The 16,478-nt window shown below is 46.0% G+C and overlaps 1 long non-coding RNA gene across 1 annotated transcript in view; it reads left to right on the top strand.

Moving 5' to 3' along the window:
• Positions 1 to 16,430, top strand: part of LOC121914739 — a 36,583-nt gene extending 20,153 nt beyond the window's left edge. Inside the window, exons 3-4 of the long non-coding RNA XR_006100572.1 lie at positions 11,979 to 12,102; positions 16,382 to 16,430. This is a non-coding gene — a long non-coding RNA (uncharacterized LOC121914739). The remainder of the gene's footprint in view (positions 1 to 11,978; positions 12,103 to 16,381) is intronic.
• The last annotated feature ends 48 nt before the right edge of the window (positions 16,431 to 16,478 follow it).

Consider the following 16,478-nt stretch of genomic DNA (forward strand, 5'->3'; position numbering starts at 1 on the left):
CATTCATAATCCTTGCTTCTAAGCCCCAGAACAGTTTGCAGCTTTGGAGAAGATTTATTGCAAATCCCGATTGTTTTGCTCATAATTGCAGATGCAGATGGAAAGACCCCATGAAAAAGAACAAGGAAAGGGGAGGAAGGTAGAATATCCTCAGGGTGACCAGACATCCTACTTTTTCAGACCTGGCCTGCATTTCAACCTTCTCTCCAGGAGGAAGTTCAAAACGCCATCCAGTTTGAGCATGGCAAAGAACCATGAATTTACCTTTACATTTATGCATCTGAGGGAGTAGACTTTAATCTATGGAAGCTCATGTTGCCAACATTTTTCTTTCAGTCTCAGTGGTGCAACAGGATCTTTCTACTTACATTTATATAATTAAGTGTTTTTAGCTTTTATTGGGTCCTGCCCTATGTTTTTCTTGAATGTCCCTCCCTGAATATCCTTTGCTTTTAAGCTCAGATCTTATGCATTTTTGCAATGTTTCTCCTTCTTAGGCCCCCTTTAACTTCCATGCAATGTGAATAACAATGGCCATAACTGATAAAGGAGATGAAATGTCTCCTTATGAACCAAAAAGTGGGTGTTTCTGGCCACACAATGGCCGACCCGCCTGCTGTGTCCATTTGAGACATTTTTCCTTGCCTGGTTGTTAATGTGCAAAGGCAATTGCAGCCCCAACTCTTTGCAGAGGGAAGAAAGGCAAATCTGGTCCCGTAACACCTGAGCCTGAGGGGGATTCGCAGAAGAGATCCATCCACATCCCAAGTGGAAATATGAGGAAAACTGCCTCTTTTGCAAAGAGTGGGAGAGGGATTCAAGATGTCCCAACGCCTGGGAATGTCCTTTCACTCACATGCCACCCGGAATAAAGATTAGCTTTGATTTCCATCCCTCCCTCCGTTCATATTAATAATGATCCTGCACCGCCGTTGTAAACAGGCAGCCGCTGGATGTGCGTCATCTATCATCGGAAGGTTTCTTGCGAGTGTTGACTTTGGAGAGAAGTCATTGTTATGCTTTGGTTCGGTTCCCCCCTCCATCTCTCATCCATTGTGTCACAAACCAACACGGCGAGATTTTAAAATGTTGGCCAAGGGAGCACCTCGAGGTCATGTAGCGTAAATCCACATGCAAGGTAGTTGTGCATCCATGGTGCTACACAACCCTTGTCCTGAATTGTGTAAGCGAATCAGGATGACAAGGGGGACCAGATGTCCTCACCGCAGAGGAGGACAAGACAATGCAACATATATGACATCCAAGAAATGTAGAGGACACAACCAAATAAAAGCTAAAAACAGCCTTAGAAATGTAAATGCATGCTTCTCAGTCATGCTCAAAATATCCTTCATTTTGAGCATGACTCAGAACCATGAATGTCTTACATTTTTCTTCCTTTGCAGTTGGGACATCTGCTCACCCTGAGTATCTTTTGCTTTTAAGCTCAGATCTTACACATTTTTAAAGTAGGTAACATGTTTCTCCCTCTTAGGCCCCCTTTAACTTCCCTGCAATGTGAATAATAATGGTAATAACTGATCAAGGGCCAGCCACCCGTTTGGAGATGAAACATCTCCTTTCGCAGCAAAAAGAGGGCGATTTTGGCCACACAACGGCCGACCCACTTCCTGCGTCCTTTGGTTGTAAGTGTGCAAAGGAAATGTTTGGGACAATTTGCTTTCATATGGCAAACTGCTTAGAGAGTGGTAAGCAGTATAGAAATATACTTGCTACTACTATCATTGCTATTTGTGCCGGGGTTCTCCCCAAAAGACTGGGATATGATGCAATTCTTGTTTGAATTGGGGGCATGTCTGCAAAGTCCTGGATCCCTACGCAAAAGGCCAAAGTCCTCCGGCGGTCCTCCGCACTGTCCTCCCTGGAAGGCATATTTATATCTTCCAGACGAGCCATTAATCACCCAGTAAGACTTTTTGCAAGGCGCATTTGCAGAAGATCTGATTGTACTGCCAGGAACCACAAAGCCTGGGCACAATTAAAATGCTGATTTAATTTATTACACAGAGGCGCGAAGCAGGGATGTTTTAAGTGATGTTGACAGGCCAGAATTTTTTAAAAACAAATAAAAAACAAATGCTGCTTTCCTTCCCTCCATCCCCCATTCTTTCCCAATTACGTGATATTAATACCTGGCTTAGCATGGATTCCTTGGAAGTGAAATAAACCTTGAGGCGGCCGTGAAGACTCAGGGGTGCCACCTCTTTTATTTGGGACGGAGAAATATTGAAGGCATCCATTTGCAAACACCTGACTCCTAAAATCAGCATGTGAATTATTTGGCCACGGTGTTGCATCTGAGGAAGTAGATGTAAGTCTACAAAGGCTCATGCCAACTTCTTTCTTTCAGTTAGGGTCACTATAGGTTGGAAATGACTTGGAAAAGTTGGAAATGCACACAACAACAACAACAAATGCCTTAAGATGTGGGTCAAACTCATAGGCCACGGTGGCTTTATTTCCCCTTTTCCCGCAAGTAAAAGTCTTCTCCTTCCTCCAGTGGCTCTTTGTTTTTAGTGGCCAGACATCTTTGCCCCTTGGATGGCACTGGCACCGTCTCTCTTTGACTTCCAATATCATGCTGGTCTTGCGGATGCCGGTGTGTGCCAGCACAACTGTTTAGAATTGGGAGGTAAGCGGCTTAATCCCTTCCTCTTCAGGCAGATTGCAAAGCCATGGAAATTCTTGACGATATTGAAAAATTCCAGAGTATTGAAAAAGCTGAAAACAAGAGCATCTGCGGGGGCCCTCCATGCAAAAGCCGACCCAAAAAGGAGGGAACGTGCTCCAGACCGGAAGGAAGCGCCAGACCGACGGTTCCCTCGTCCTTCCAAGTCCAGTTGGCTTTGTACCAAACAATAACAAAAAGTTAGAATATTAATTGATTTTCAGAAACTAAGATTTGTCTGGAATGAAAATCCACCCCACTAGCAACGTTTCAATAAACCTTTGGCGCAGGAACGCCAACGCACCCTTCTCTGCCTTTTATTTTTTTGCTATTTGTGGCTTGACCAGATATAATGTTCGAAAATGAACTGGAAACCACAAACAGATTTGCAAACCTGTCCCGGGATATGTTCAACTCTTCTATGATTTACAAGATATCTGGAGGGAATGCTTCACGTCGTCAGACTCGGTTCCTCCTGGGATTAACAAGGCATTTGTTATAAACGTTTCTGTGTTTTATGAAGCAGGTATTATGCTGCAAGACCAAGACCGAGCGGCTTGGCCCATAAACAGGGGTTGTTCAAAGATTGTGTGGCTGATGTCACAGGTCAGGAGGCCAAGGGACACCTGTTTGTTTGGTGCGCCGTAAAAGCCTTGACATCTTTCTAGATTTATCCACAGACTGGAAATGAAATATGACAATTGGTGTGGTTTCCCTTTTAGTTCTGGGCTTGCAAAGATTTTTCCTTAATGAGCTGTTAATTCAGAACAGTATGGGACGTCAAATATCACGGCGGTTCTTTCCAGCCTGGTTTACTGTATATTCTTTTTAAGATTTAAAAATAGAGATAGATAGATAGATAGATAGATAGATAGATAGATAGATAGATAGATAGATACACTGATAGCTCAATTGATCAATCAATCGTCAGACAGACAGATAGATATTTTGACTGCTAGCTCGATTGATCAAATGATAGATAGATAGATAGACAGACAGACAGACAGACAGACAGACAGACAGATAGATAGATAGATAGATAGATGTTTTGACTGATAGCTCAGTTGATCAAACAATAGATAGATAGATAGCTTGATCGATCAATCAGTCAATAGAGATAGATTGACTGATAGCTCAATTGATCAATAGATGGTAGATAGATAGATAGATAGAAAGATAGATCAATTGATAGCTTGCTTGCTTGATCGACTGATAGATGGATATGATTTCTCTTTTTCCTCCAGCTGATGCTCTTTCTCACACACAGACAAAAAACACCACAAGAGAGAAACAGGTTGCTTTTGCCTGAGCCGACTGGGAAGGAGAAGATTCTGCCCTGTGCTCCCATCCTCAAATCACTTTTACATTTTGAAATCAGTTTGCCGCAATGGAAATAAACTGAAGTCAAAGTAGGAAAGCAGCAGGAGGAAACAGAAATTGGGATATTTTGAAATCAGTGCAAAAAGTGGGCCGGCAAAGGATTAGCTGGAACTGCCCCGGTCAAAGCAGACAGCATTTGCTGGACAGACCTCAATGTTGACCTTTGTTTTTAGCTATGTTACGCTTGCTTTAAATTGCAAGCCACCTTCAGTGCTAGTTTTGGGGAAAAGATGGGATATAAATCCTCATCCTCATTGATGGAGAGTGAAGGTCTCCAAATCTCCTCCATAGAGGTATCCATTTTGGGTCGCAGGCAAAGATCTGGGTCTGCGCCGTCTTGCCGCGGCTGGAAGCTCCGTTGGACCCCGGCGAGGGATAAATCAAAGCAGGAGGAAGAGGGTGTCGTGCATATTGGACATCAAAGGTGACCATAAATATGAAAGAAACCAGAGATAAAGAAAGGGCTGTGCAGCCAAATCAGTCCATGGAGACATTGCATATTTATGGAGAGGCCTGTCGGAATAAAGGGCATTTACCAAATGGGTTCAAGAGGATAATGTGTATTGAAATATGAATCCAGGGGGATGGTATGCATTGAGAAATCTATCTACTGTATATCGCATAATAATCCCTGTATTTCATAAACTCATAGCAAAGTATTAAATAAAAATAAATTTCAAAAGTCTGCAGCCTCATTGCAAATCGCTTTGGAGGAAGGTGCGCATGTGGGAAAGGAGGGGACTCCCCCAATGTGGAAACCATCTTGCATTAAAACAATGCCAGAAAACAAAATTGTAATTGTATGAAAAGCAAATGTCAGCCCCAGTTATTGCAGCGGCCGCGTTGTTTCCAATAACAATTTGGCATTTTATTTAGTCTACAACAATCTACAATTTAAATTTAAAATAAAGATTTTCCTTTGCCTTTCCCCTTGAGGTGGAGAGCCAAGCAAAGCAGAGCGGAGCGGAACATCTGTTGGTGATTAAAACAGGCCCCGAATACAAAGTAAACATGGATTTTATCCACAGTCAACAGTATTTACAAATGTAAAGGGAGGAAGCTACTGAGTTTTTGAAGAATGAGCTGCGAGAGAGGAAATATAAGTATGGGACGGCAGATGGCGATAATTGGTTCCATCTTGGGTAAGGCTTCGGTTAAAAAAACGGGGATGGCTGGAGTTAGAAAGGGCTGCTTGGCGTTGTGTGAAACCCGTGGCCCCGCGTGGGATCCCTTCCCAATGGGGACCTTGGAGGAAGAAGCATGGAAAGGATGCTTTGAGGGGGCCACGCCATTGTATTTCTCATTTCTATGCATGGTTTTGAAAGGAGGACAGTGAAGAAAGCAGATAAGAAGAAAAGCAGCCCCTTGGAAATGTGGTGCTGGAGGAGAGTTCTGCAAATACCATGGACTGCTGGAAAGACAAAATAAACATTCTTTATCACATCTGAATTCTCCCTAGAAGCTAAGATGACTAAACAGAGGCTGTTGTGCTTTGGACGTATCATGAGAAGGAAAGGCTCCCTAGGGAAGACTGGTAAGATGGAAGGCAGGAGGAAAAGAGGAAGACTCCATTCCAGAAGGATGGACTCAATCAAAGTCACATCTCTAAATCGACAAGACCTGACTGAGGTCAAGGGGACTTGAGAACTCCTACTTGTGGTGTCGCCATAAATCAAAGTCAACTGGACAGCTGATGTTGTTGACTGCCTTAAAGTCACCCCGATTCATAGCAAAGCCCTGGTGGTGCAGTGGTCAGATGTCAATACTGCAGCCACAAGGTTGTAAGTTCAATCCCAGACAGGGCTCCAAGGTCCACTCAGCCTTCCATCCTTTCGTAGGTCAGTAAAATGAGTCCCCAGCTTGTTGGGGGCTGTTGGATTACAGGTTGTAAATCACTTAGAGAGTGGTAGTTCACTAATAAGTGGTATAGAAATGTACTTGCTATTGCTGTTATTGCTACATATGTCAACCCTGTGGATGAGACACCTCCAAGACCCCCTGTTCTTTCCTCCACTGCTCTGCTCAGGTCCTGCTAATTCATACCCATGGCCTCCTTGATAGGTTCCACCCATCTAGCATGCAGCCTTCCTCACTTTCTGCGTCCTTCCATCTTTCCTAGCATTGTTGTCTTTTCCAATGCATCTTGCCTTCTCATGATGTGACCAATCAGGCTTGATCCATTCCAGGGCCCATTTGTTTGCCTTCTTGGCCATCCATGGGATCTTCATCACTCTTCTTCAACTTGTTGAAGTCGACCTCAACTCATGGCAACCCTATGGATGAGACAGGTCCAAGACCCCCGTCCTCCATGGCTCTGCGCAGGTCCTTCAAATTCATACTCATGGCCTGCTTAATAGAGGCCATCCATCTGGCATGAGGTCTTCCTCCCTTTCTACTTCCCTCCTCCTTTCCTGGCATTATTTTCCCCCCCCAATGAGTTGTGTTTTCATGATGTGGCCAAAGTGCGACAACCTCAGTTTCGTCAACTTGGCTTCCAGGGAGATTTCTGGTTTGATCTGTTCAAGGACCCATTTGTTTGTCATTTTGGCCACCCATGGTCTCCTCTGCAAAGTTCCACATCTCAGCACCATCTCTCAAATGAATTTATTTTTCTTCTTATCCACTTGCTTCAGTGTCCCGCTCTCACATCCAAACACGGTGATTGGGAATACAATGGCTTCAGCAAACCTCACTTTAATGTTCAGAGTTATATTTTTGCCCTTTAAGATCCTATCTACTCCCATTGTATACAATTGGGGATCATCATAATCATCATGGTCACCATCATCATTACAATGGGCCCCTGGTATCATTTATTTATTTAGGTATTGATACCCCGCCCTTCAGCCCTAATGGCTCTCAGAGTGGCTTACAATTATTATTTTTAATTAGACGGTTCCCTGCCCTCAGGCTTACAATCTAAGGCGGGTTACAGATGGGCAAAAAGGGATGTACTCATGACGTCATGAAGGTAGAGCCTTCAGACGGGCTTTCCCTGAATGCCGTCATGAACACGCCCCCTGCACGCCTCAAGCGGGAAGAAGCGGCTTTAAAAAGGTGCTGCTTTTTTCCGCTTCTTTTTGATTTGCGGCGTACCTGCGCAGCTCCGTCTGTAAGCCCCTGCACTGATACGTCAGAATTGCTACGCCGCAAATATAAGTTGCCGGTTTAAAAGCTCCGTGTCAGCTGCGTCGCATAATGGGTCGGGGTCCCGGGACATGCGTGGTTTGCAGTCAAGCTTTAATTGCAGCGTCCGCTGCCATGCAGCTGTGGAAGCTGAGGCACAGCTGCGGCGCATTTTAAGCCTCGTAACCCTAACCCTAGAGCCACTTGTGCGCATGCGTTGCTAGAACCGCGGGAAGTTGTAACTTTTGCCAGCGGATGTTTTGGTTGTAGAAAGTGAAAAGGGAAAGTTTGGGATTTAAAGTGACCCCCTACACACATTCCTGCGCCATTCTCACCTGGGAACGGGCACAGTTCGGCTGCTCCTGGCACAGCTGTGTGGCGGCTCCCCTTTGCCACCAGGCAGGATGGCTCAGCCATCCACCAGCACCCCGAAAAAAGGCAGGGGGACGTCTTGGTCTCATACTGAGACGGCTGACATTATAACTATATGGTCCCAGAAACTGTAGTAACTGCAGAAACTGGAGCAGTCCTACCTGAATGCTGACACATATCGAGAAGGGGAAGAAGCCATGAGAGCTGCTGCACCGGTACACCAGAATTGCTACGCCGCTACTTTAAGTTGCCCATTTAAAAGCTCCGTCGCATAGTGAGTTGGGGTCTTGGAACATGCGCAGTTTGCAGTCAGGCTTTAATTGCAACGTCCGCTGCCATGCAGCTGTGGAAGCTGAGGCACAGCTGCGGCGCATTTTAAGTCTCGTAACCCTAACCCTAACCCTAACCCTAACCCTAGAGCAACATGTACGCATGCGCTGCTTGGAAAGTTTGGACTTTAAAGTGCACCCCTACACACATTCCTCTGCCATTTTCACCTAACAATAAAAAACGCTAAAACTGTAAATATTTACATATGTACAAGGGAGGTGAGGGGAGATGGCAGGGGGACAGCGGTGGCAGCGGAGACAGCTGTGGCTGCGCATTGCAGATTCAGCAGGAACGCGGGGACCAAAGGAGAGGAGGCATCTATGATGCTGCTGACACTGGCAAAGTGCAAGCGGACAAGGATGCCAACACCAGCTGATCACCAGCTGGCAGGAGACCACCATTGTTTTAAAGGAGCTTCGGCACTTTAAATGCGCCCATAGGCTTTCTGCCGCCGCTGCTTAGCGCTGCAGCTGCGAAGATGCGCACCTCTCATGCGGCAAAGGAAAAAAAAAAGAGACCCCGGAGCTTGAATGTGCCCAAGACCTTTTGATGTCCTCTAAACTTGCCCCCAAAGGCAAAGGGCAACTACAGGGGGCCTGGGATCAAGGGGCAGGGAGCACTGACAAGGCACTAGGTCCCATGATGTCCCATAAAGACATCATTTCACCTCCCAGGGCATGTGTTCCCTCCCAGCCCTATCTACTCTATTCTACCCTTCCTGTTCTCTCCTCCCACCATGCCTGGCTCACTGGTCCCCAAACCAGCAATCTCCAAACTCTGTCCTCCCAGGCGTTTGGACTTCATCTCCCAGAATCCCCAGCCACCTTGCCCTGTGGTCTGGGATTCTGGGAGATGAAATCCAAATGCCTGGAAGGACAGAGTTTGGAGATTGCTACCTCACACCACTCACAGCACAGATCAGGAATGATAGGCAGACTCAAACTGTGGATAATGGGATACATTTATTCATGTGCTTATGCTATTACAGTACAATGCACTCTGACATCACAGATGATGGCACAGGAGCCATCCTTCAGATTCTCCTTGTCAGAAAAAAATCTGCCAGGGCATTCCTCACAGTCTCCCCTGCTTTCTTCTTCTCTTTCTCTTCAAGGGGGTCATGAGCCACTTCCGAATGGGGTAGGCACAGTCAGCCAGTATCAGGGGCCCGATCTGCTGGCCTGTGATGTTGATGCTGGGGTTCCCTGGCACATAGATGCCAGCCTCCATGGCCTCGTAGAGGAGAGAAAGTTTAAAGGGGCTTGGGCACTTTAAATGCGCAGACAGGCTTTCTGCCGCCGCTGCTTAGCGCTGCAGCTGCGAAGCTGTGCACTTCTCATGCGGCAAAAGAAAAAAAAAAGCCGCGCTTTGGGCCGCCCGTGCGGAAGCTGCTTCTCTTTTTGCAGCGTCCTCCGAGGCGGCGGTATGGAAGCTCCGGGTCCGAAACGGACCCAGGTGAGGCGTCTTCACTGCCCCCCATGTGGAAGCTCCAACACCTGAAGCACGCCCCCGGGGTGGGCCGTCTGGAAGCTCCGCATTCAGCTGAATACACCTCCAAGACGTCCTCCCCTGCCCGTCTGTAACCCGCCTAAAAGACACGACACAAAAGGAGAAGGGAATGGTGGTGGGGAAGGGGATGAGGTCCAGTGGATCTTCTCTCCCTCTGAGGCCTGGACCAAGGCAGAAGGACTGGAGGGAGGGCTCTTCTTCTTCAGGCTAGCCCTGATGGAACTGAGCCTGCCTGGTCAACTCCTTCATAGGCTGGAAGATGATCGTTATGGAGGGAGGAGTCTCTTCTTCCAGGCTAGCCCTGATGGATCTGGGCCTTCCTGGTCAAGTCCCTCGCAGCTGGGGTTTGGCTCTAGGACCGCTGTAAATACCAAAATCCGTGGATGCTCAAGTCTCATTATATACGGTCTTGTAGTAAAGTGGTGTCCCTTATTTTAAAAAATGACAAACTCAAGGTGTTGTATTTGGAATTTTGTGTTTTGAATATTTGCAAGTGATGGATGGTGGAATCTATGGATGCAAAATCCATGAATAAGGATAGCTGACATGTATTGGTTTTTACTGGATTTTCAAAAGCTCCTTTTAGAAGGAAAATACAAGTAACATAATATTTTATTGTAGTAACAAATATCAAACGGATTACTTTTCCAGTGCTTCAATATGGAACACGATAAATTGGTTTATCCAGAAAGTAACTTCCCAACTTCTGCCAACCCCAGGTGCCCAGCTATTGTCTCCTTGGAATATGGATGTTGGTATTTCCCCCCATGCCTCCCTTCTGCCCTGCGGCCATCAGCAAAGTAATTTGGGGAGGTGACAGCTAAATTGTTGCCCAGGAGCTGATTGGCATTTGAGTGCCGCCTCCTTCCTCCCTTGGTCCCAGCAGGGAGCCTCTCCTTCCAGGCTCATTATCTTGTCTCCAGGAGCCTGGGCTGGGTTTCCAGGAAACCCTGCTGGAGAAGCAACAAGGCAGAATGGTGGTGCAAAAGGCAGCCACACAAGTGTGGGTTTGTGTTGTGGCCGGCACTCAGATCCTGGATATCCTAAAAAGTGTACAATAAAATTAAAGTGGATTGAAAAATTCATGAAATCTCCCACTAAAATCAAAAGAGGTGCACTGAAAAAATGCTCACACTGAATTCAGAAGTGGGTTGAAAAATTCACAAAAGCGTCTTCTAAAATAGTCTCAAAGGTGCCATCAAACGCCTTGTAGCTTTACTTGAAGAGAGGTGTGTGTGTGCAGATATGTGTGTTTTTGTGTCCCCCAAATATTTTCTATTTTGCTGTTTTTTCCTCCGCAATTTGGCTGGATTTGCAAACTTAACAGCTTCATCTCTCTGTCTCTCTCTCTTGTAGCTGGTGGATCTGGACCATCAGTGCCCTCTTCCAGCCTTTCTCACACACCCTCATTGCCAAAGGGGTGTTTTTGACAATTTTAGGCACAGATGTTGCACACACACACACACACACACCCCACATCCATGTGATGAATGCAGTCAAACACTGCAAAAAGGGGGTATGCTGGAGCAAACGTACTGGACAGCTGGGAAAACAGAACCTGGCCTGGAAGAAACTTTTCTGTTTGACTTGATCTGTCATAATCAGAATGCAAAAGGATATCTCCACATCTGGAAGCCTGAACCAAGGCAGGGTTGAGGGAGTGGGGAGGGGATCCAGAGGGAATCATCTGAAAGGCCTGGCCATTCTCTGTGGCCCGAGAGATGGCCTGAGAGAGCAGGAGGCTCCCCTTGGATGGTGGTGGGCACCTTGCCCAGCTGGGGCTTCTTTGCCCCCATCCCTGTGCCCTCCAGTGAAATGCAAGGCTGTGATGCTCCCTTCATAAAATCCCCGGCTGAGCTTCCAAGAGCAAAAGGCGGCCAGGCATGTGCAGCCGATTACGTGTGTTGTTTTAAGATATCTTTATAATAAACAGAAAGAGGTGCTCAGTAGCAGCAGGAGCTGGAGACGTAATTGGAGCCAGGGACGCATGACTGAGCCAGCAAGCACATGGGGTGCCTCCTGGCCTTGCATTTCTGTCTCCTCCGAAGCACCTGCAGCTCCAGGAGGCAAGGCTCCTTTCCCCTTCTCCCAAATGCATCCTGGCCCAGGAGGCTGGGAGCTGCCTTGTCTCTGGGTCACACTGCACAGTTATAACCCTTTCATGCTGGTCTAAATGCCAAGGCTGCATCCGATAGAATCCTGGGAGCTGGAGTTTTGCAAGGGGCTTGGGTTTAGTTTTTTCTGGGTTTTTCAGGCCATGTGGCCATGTTCTAGACAAGTTTATTCCTGATGTTTCTGAAGATGCCAGCCATGGATCCTGGCAAAATGTCAGAAACAAACTCTTCTAGAACATGGCCAGATAGCCCAAAAAACCTACAAAAAACTATGGATGTCGGCTGTGAAAACTTTCATACTTGGCATTATCTGTTGGAGAGATTCTAGTTTTGCACATCTTCAAATATGCTAAGGAACTCAAGCAACTACAGCTCCCAGGATTCCCTAAGAAAGAGCCATGGCAGTCAAAGTCATATGAAACTCTGTTGTTGATGTTGTTGTTGTTACAACTTTTTAGGTTGAAATCTGCACATTGAGTTGGGCCCGGAAACACACGTCGGCCCAGAGCAGGCATTATTTGCTCAGACCGTCTGTTCTGTGTATGAGTGACCTGGCTCTGGCTTTCCAAACTGTCTCCAAAGGTAGGCTCACTCACTACAATCCCTCAAATCTGTAATCTCTTCCAAACCTGGGCCTCAAAGTTTTGCAATTGTTTTGCGCCGAAAACCCTGCATTATGTAACAGCCCTAAAATTTGAAATTCTGACACCTCAACTCCGGGGTTCCAAGTAAATGCTTACTATTCCAAATGTTGGTGTTCGTGGTAAATGCACCTTTGAAAGGAAGCCCCCGAACAACACACTCTAGTCATCGCAACCTGGTAACTACAACATTTTTAATGCACTGCAGAAATGATGCAGTCTGACACCGCTTTAAATGCCATGGCTCAATGCTATGGAATCTTAGGGTTTGTAGTTTGAGTAGTTTGTAGTTTGCTGCATATCTCACAAAACTACAAAGTCCTGAATATCATAGCATTGAGCCATGGCAGTTGAAGCGTTGTCAAACCGCATTAATTCTGCAGTGCAAATTAAACCTGAGACTGGGAAGAAGTAGCATGATGTAGTGTTTTGAGTGCTGGACAATGACTCTGGAGACCAAGGTTCAATTCCCAGCTCGGCCATGGAAACCCATTGGGTGACCTTAGGCGAATCACACTCTCTCAGCCTCAGAGGAAGGCAGTGGCGAACCTCCTCTGAACAAATCTTGCCAAGAAGACGCCATGATAGTGTTGCCTTAGGGTCGGAAATGACTTGAAGGCACACAACAACAACAATAACAACAACAACAACTGGGATGTCCTGTCCTGTCCTCTTTGCTGGCAAGGGTTTTCCCTGCTCTTGGTTTCATGGACATGATCCAAAACTATCCTCCATCGATGTGGTGGAAGGCACCTGGGTTTCCCCCTTCTGCTGGCTTTTCAGTTTCCAGCTCCATTGTGTTTGGGATTAATATTCCATAAAGAAAGGCTCATGTTAAACATACACACGCACATGCACACTCCATCCCACAATCATTATTACATTCTTTGCCTCTGCTCCAGCATGAAGGCTTTGATCTAAAACCCCGCCGTTCTTTCTGCCAGCCGCTCCCCGGATTGTGATAATGTGCAGGGCTCTTTTGGCTATTCCTGCCGGGAACATAAACCCCACATTAGTCCCATATTAGTACCTGACTTGGAGATGTTAAAAAGCACCGGGAAAAAAAAAGGTTAACTAGAGTCAAGTACACGTAAGAGAGCCTCGATCATTAGTGTTTGGGGAGCTGTCGGGGGAGGAACCGTTCCTGCTTTTTGAATTTATTGGTGTCTCTGCTTCTGGAGGCATTTTACATTTTAATAAAGCACTAGCAGATGCACGAAGGTGCAATTGTGGGCGATGCTGGCAACCCAACAAGGTTGGATCTACCTGGTGGTGCTGCATAAAGCTCCTCCTGTCTTTGAGGATTGACCTATTACCTCCAGCACCATCTCAGGATCAAAATAGAGGCATGTTTTTGGAAAAGGTGGCCAAAAAGGTCTCTTTGTCATGGCATGTGATTGCCCTCCCCTACGTATCTTGCATTGTGTGCCGTTTCTTGTCAGTGTTCACTGGAAGGTAATCCTGGGCTGAGTTTCCAAATCTAAGAAGCACCCATCTCTGAGAGAATCTGATTATGGAAGGTAAAACAGGCAGAGGTTTTAAAGGAAACATATATTGCCATTGGAGTATAGGTCTACCCTGCAAGGGCTCATTAATTTGATATAACCACTGTTGGACTAGACCATCTGGAAGACCATACTGCTTTATATGAATGTTGCTGTTGTGTGCCTTCAAGCTGTTTTTGACTTATGGTGACCCAAAGGGCACAGGGTGACCAGCAATCCTCCTTTACCAGGACATGCCCGGCATTTCAACCTTCTGTCCAGGAGGAATTCCTAAATGCCATCCATTTTGAGCATGACTAAGAAGCATTCATTTATTTTTCTATTAATGTTTTTAGCTTTTATTTTGTAACCCCCCTACATTTTTCTTGAATGTCCTACATTTTGTAGTGCCTTGTTCTCCTTAGAGGCTATAATATCTGGTCACCCTGCGTGATAGCTTTGTTTAAACATTTGAAAGGTGTCCTATTGAGGAGGGAGCAAACTTGTTTTCTGCTGCTCCAGAGAATAGGATGGAAGCTACAGGAAAAGAGATTCCACCTAAACTTTAGGAAGAACGTCTAGATGAGAAGAGCTGTTTGATCATGGAAGGTACTCCTGCCTCAACGGCTGGTGAAGTTTCCTTCTTTGGAGGTTTTTAAGCAGAGGATGGATCTGTCACAGCAAGGGCTTAGCTTGTGTCTTGGATGGCCTCTGCGGGTCTCTTCCAGCTGTATGCTTCTGTTCTATTTACTCAAGTTAAACGTAAAATGTTGAAGACATGAGAAAACCCAGGAGATTAAGGAATGAATCAGGGAAGAAGTGGAAGCACACAACACCATTTTCCTTTCTGCACTGAGAGGCCAGAGCTTCCATAGCCACAGAAGCTTCCCCTAACTTTCCACTGAATAAATGCTCCAGGAGACTGGCCACACTGGGGTTTGATCCCCCCAAAACTTGGCAGTTTCTCCCTTATCTTCATTCGTGTCTTTTATCTGGCAAGACTATATTTTTCTGCAAAGGCTTGCATATATACAGTAGGGCACCTTTTTTTAAATATTATTATTATTATTATTATTATTGGCAAGGGAAAGGATAACATTGCTTGAGCAGCATCTGGAGGAACAGGAGTGAAAGCAAAGTTGCCCTCCTGCGCTTGTCTCCCTTTGAACTCTGCTTGTCTTGCAAGCCACACGGAGGAGGCTAAAGCGTGCAGAGGATTGATTAAACTAACACAGACCCCGAAGGAAGGCGCTGAGCCACCGAGGGCCCAGATGGCTTTGCCTGGAGATTGCAGACATTCCTCCAGGATGAGGGCATCGCCAGCCACCGAAATCCACGGTGAAGAGGAATGGAATGCTTTTATAATGGAAGGGACCAAGGGGCCCCTCCGCTTGGCTGGAGCATGTGGGCTCATGCCCATGGAAAGTGCCAATATCTTCTGGGAAAGGGGTCCTGGGGACCCTGGAGGATATTCGGGGACCAGTTGCTGATGGAAGAGTCACTGGGCGGTTTGGGCAAAGCCCTCCATGGCTCCGGTCCAGGATATCTGGAGGACCTTCTCACGCGATGAGCACACAACAACAGTAACTCAAAAACAAGTCAACATCATAAGCCAAAAATGACTTGAAGACTCACAACAACAACAACATATAAAACAATATGATCTTTCAGATGATCTAGTCCAATTGGTTACACCAAATTAATGAGCCCTTGGAGGGTAGACTCAGAGTCCAACAAATATGTGTAATGGCAATATGTGTTTCCTTTAAAATCTCTACCAGTTTTTCCTTCCATGATGAGATTCTCTCAGAGATTGGTGTCGGATAGGATGGATAACCTCTCTTGTGCTTCTTTTGCAGAGGGATAGTGTCTCTTTTTGGAGTATATTAGCAATCATTTGAGTCAGCCAAAACCACCGGATCAGCGTTTGGATTTCTGGAAGGGGACTTTCACGGAAGTCTAAAGATGATGACTTATACTTATAGGGTTGTTTGTTGGAGAACCTCATCTATCCCTCCTTAGTGGTATTTTGCCTGTGTCTCACCTCTACCTGTTCTATTGCGATTTTTTGGAAATGATCATAAAGAATTTAAAAAAAATTAAGAAGAGATGAGTGCTTAGACTTGGAAATTCAGCACAGGTTTACCTTCTAGTGAATATTCACAAGAAAGGGCACTCAATGCAAGATACATCATCATCATCATCATCATCATCATCATTTGTATCCCACTCTTTTCCCAGGACTTGGACTCATAGCAGCTTCACAATATTAAAAGAGCAATACAATTAAAATTAATACATAGGTGAGAGCAATCACATGTAATGACAAAGAGACCTTTTTAGCCCCTTGAGGGAGCACCTTTTCCAAAAACACGATATGTGTATCCTCTGTTTTGATCCTGACGGGGATCAGACCTCAAAGACAGAAGGAGCTTTATGCAGTGTCACCAGGTAGAGCCAATCCTGTTGGGTTGCCATCATTGCCCACCATTGTCCAAGCTGTGAGGTCCTTGGAAGGTCCTTTGTTCCGTCCCACCATTTTCCTGGGCACGTCCGATGGGTTTAAGGGTGGCAGGGCCTTCTCAGTGGATGGCCCCAGAACCTGGAACGCCGCCTTCTCTTTCCTTAAAACTTTCCTGTGCCAAGAACTGAGTATAGTGAGCTTTTGAAGCTGTGCTTCTTTTGTTTCTATAACCATTCTGATGCTGTTGTTTAATTCTGTTTTGTGCTGTCAAGTTGCTTACGACTTATGGAGACCCTGAAGCCACCCTATCACAAGTTTTTCTTGGCAAGATGTATTCAGAGGCTGGGTTGCCTTTGCCTTCTTCAGAGG

This window comes from Sceloporus undulatus, chromosome 8 (assembly GCF_019175285.1).
Source record: "Sceloporus undulatus isolate JIND9_A2432 ecotype Alabama chromosome 8, SceUnd_v1.1, whole genome shotgun sequence".
Classification (NCBI taxonomy): Eukaryota; Metazoa; Chordata; class Lepidosauria; order Squamata; family Phrynosomatidae; genus Sceloporus; species Sceloporus undulatus.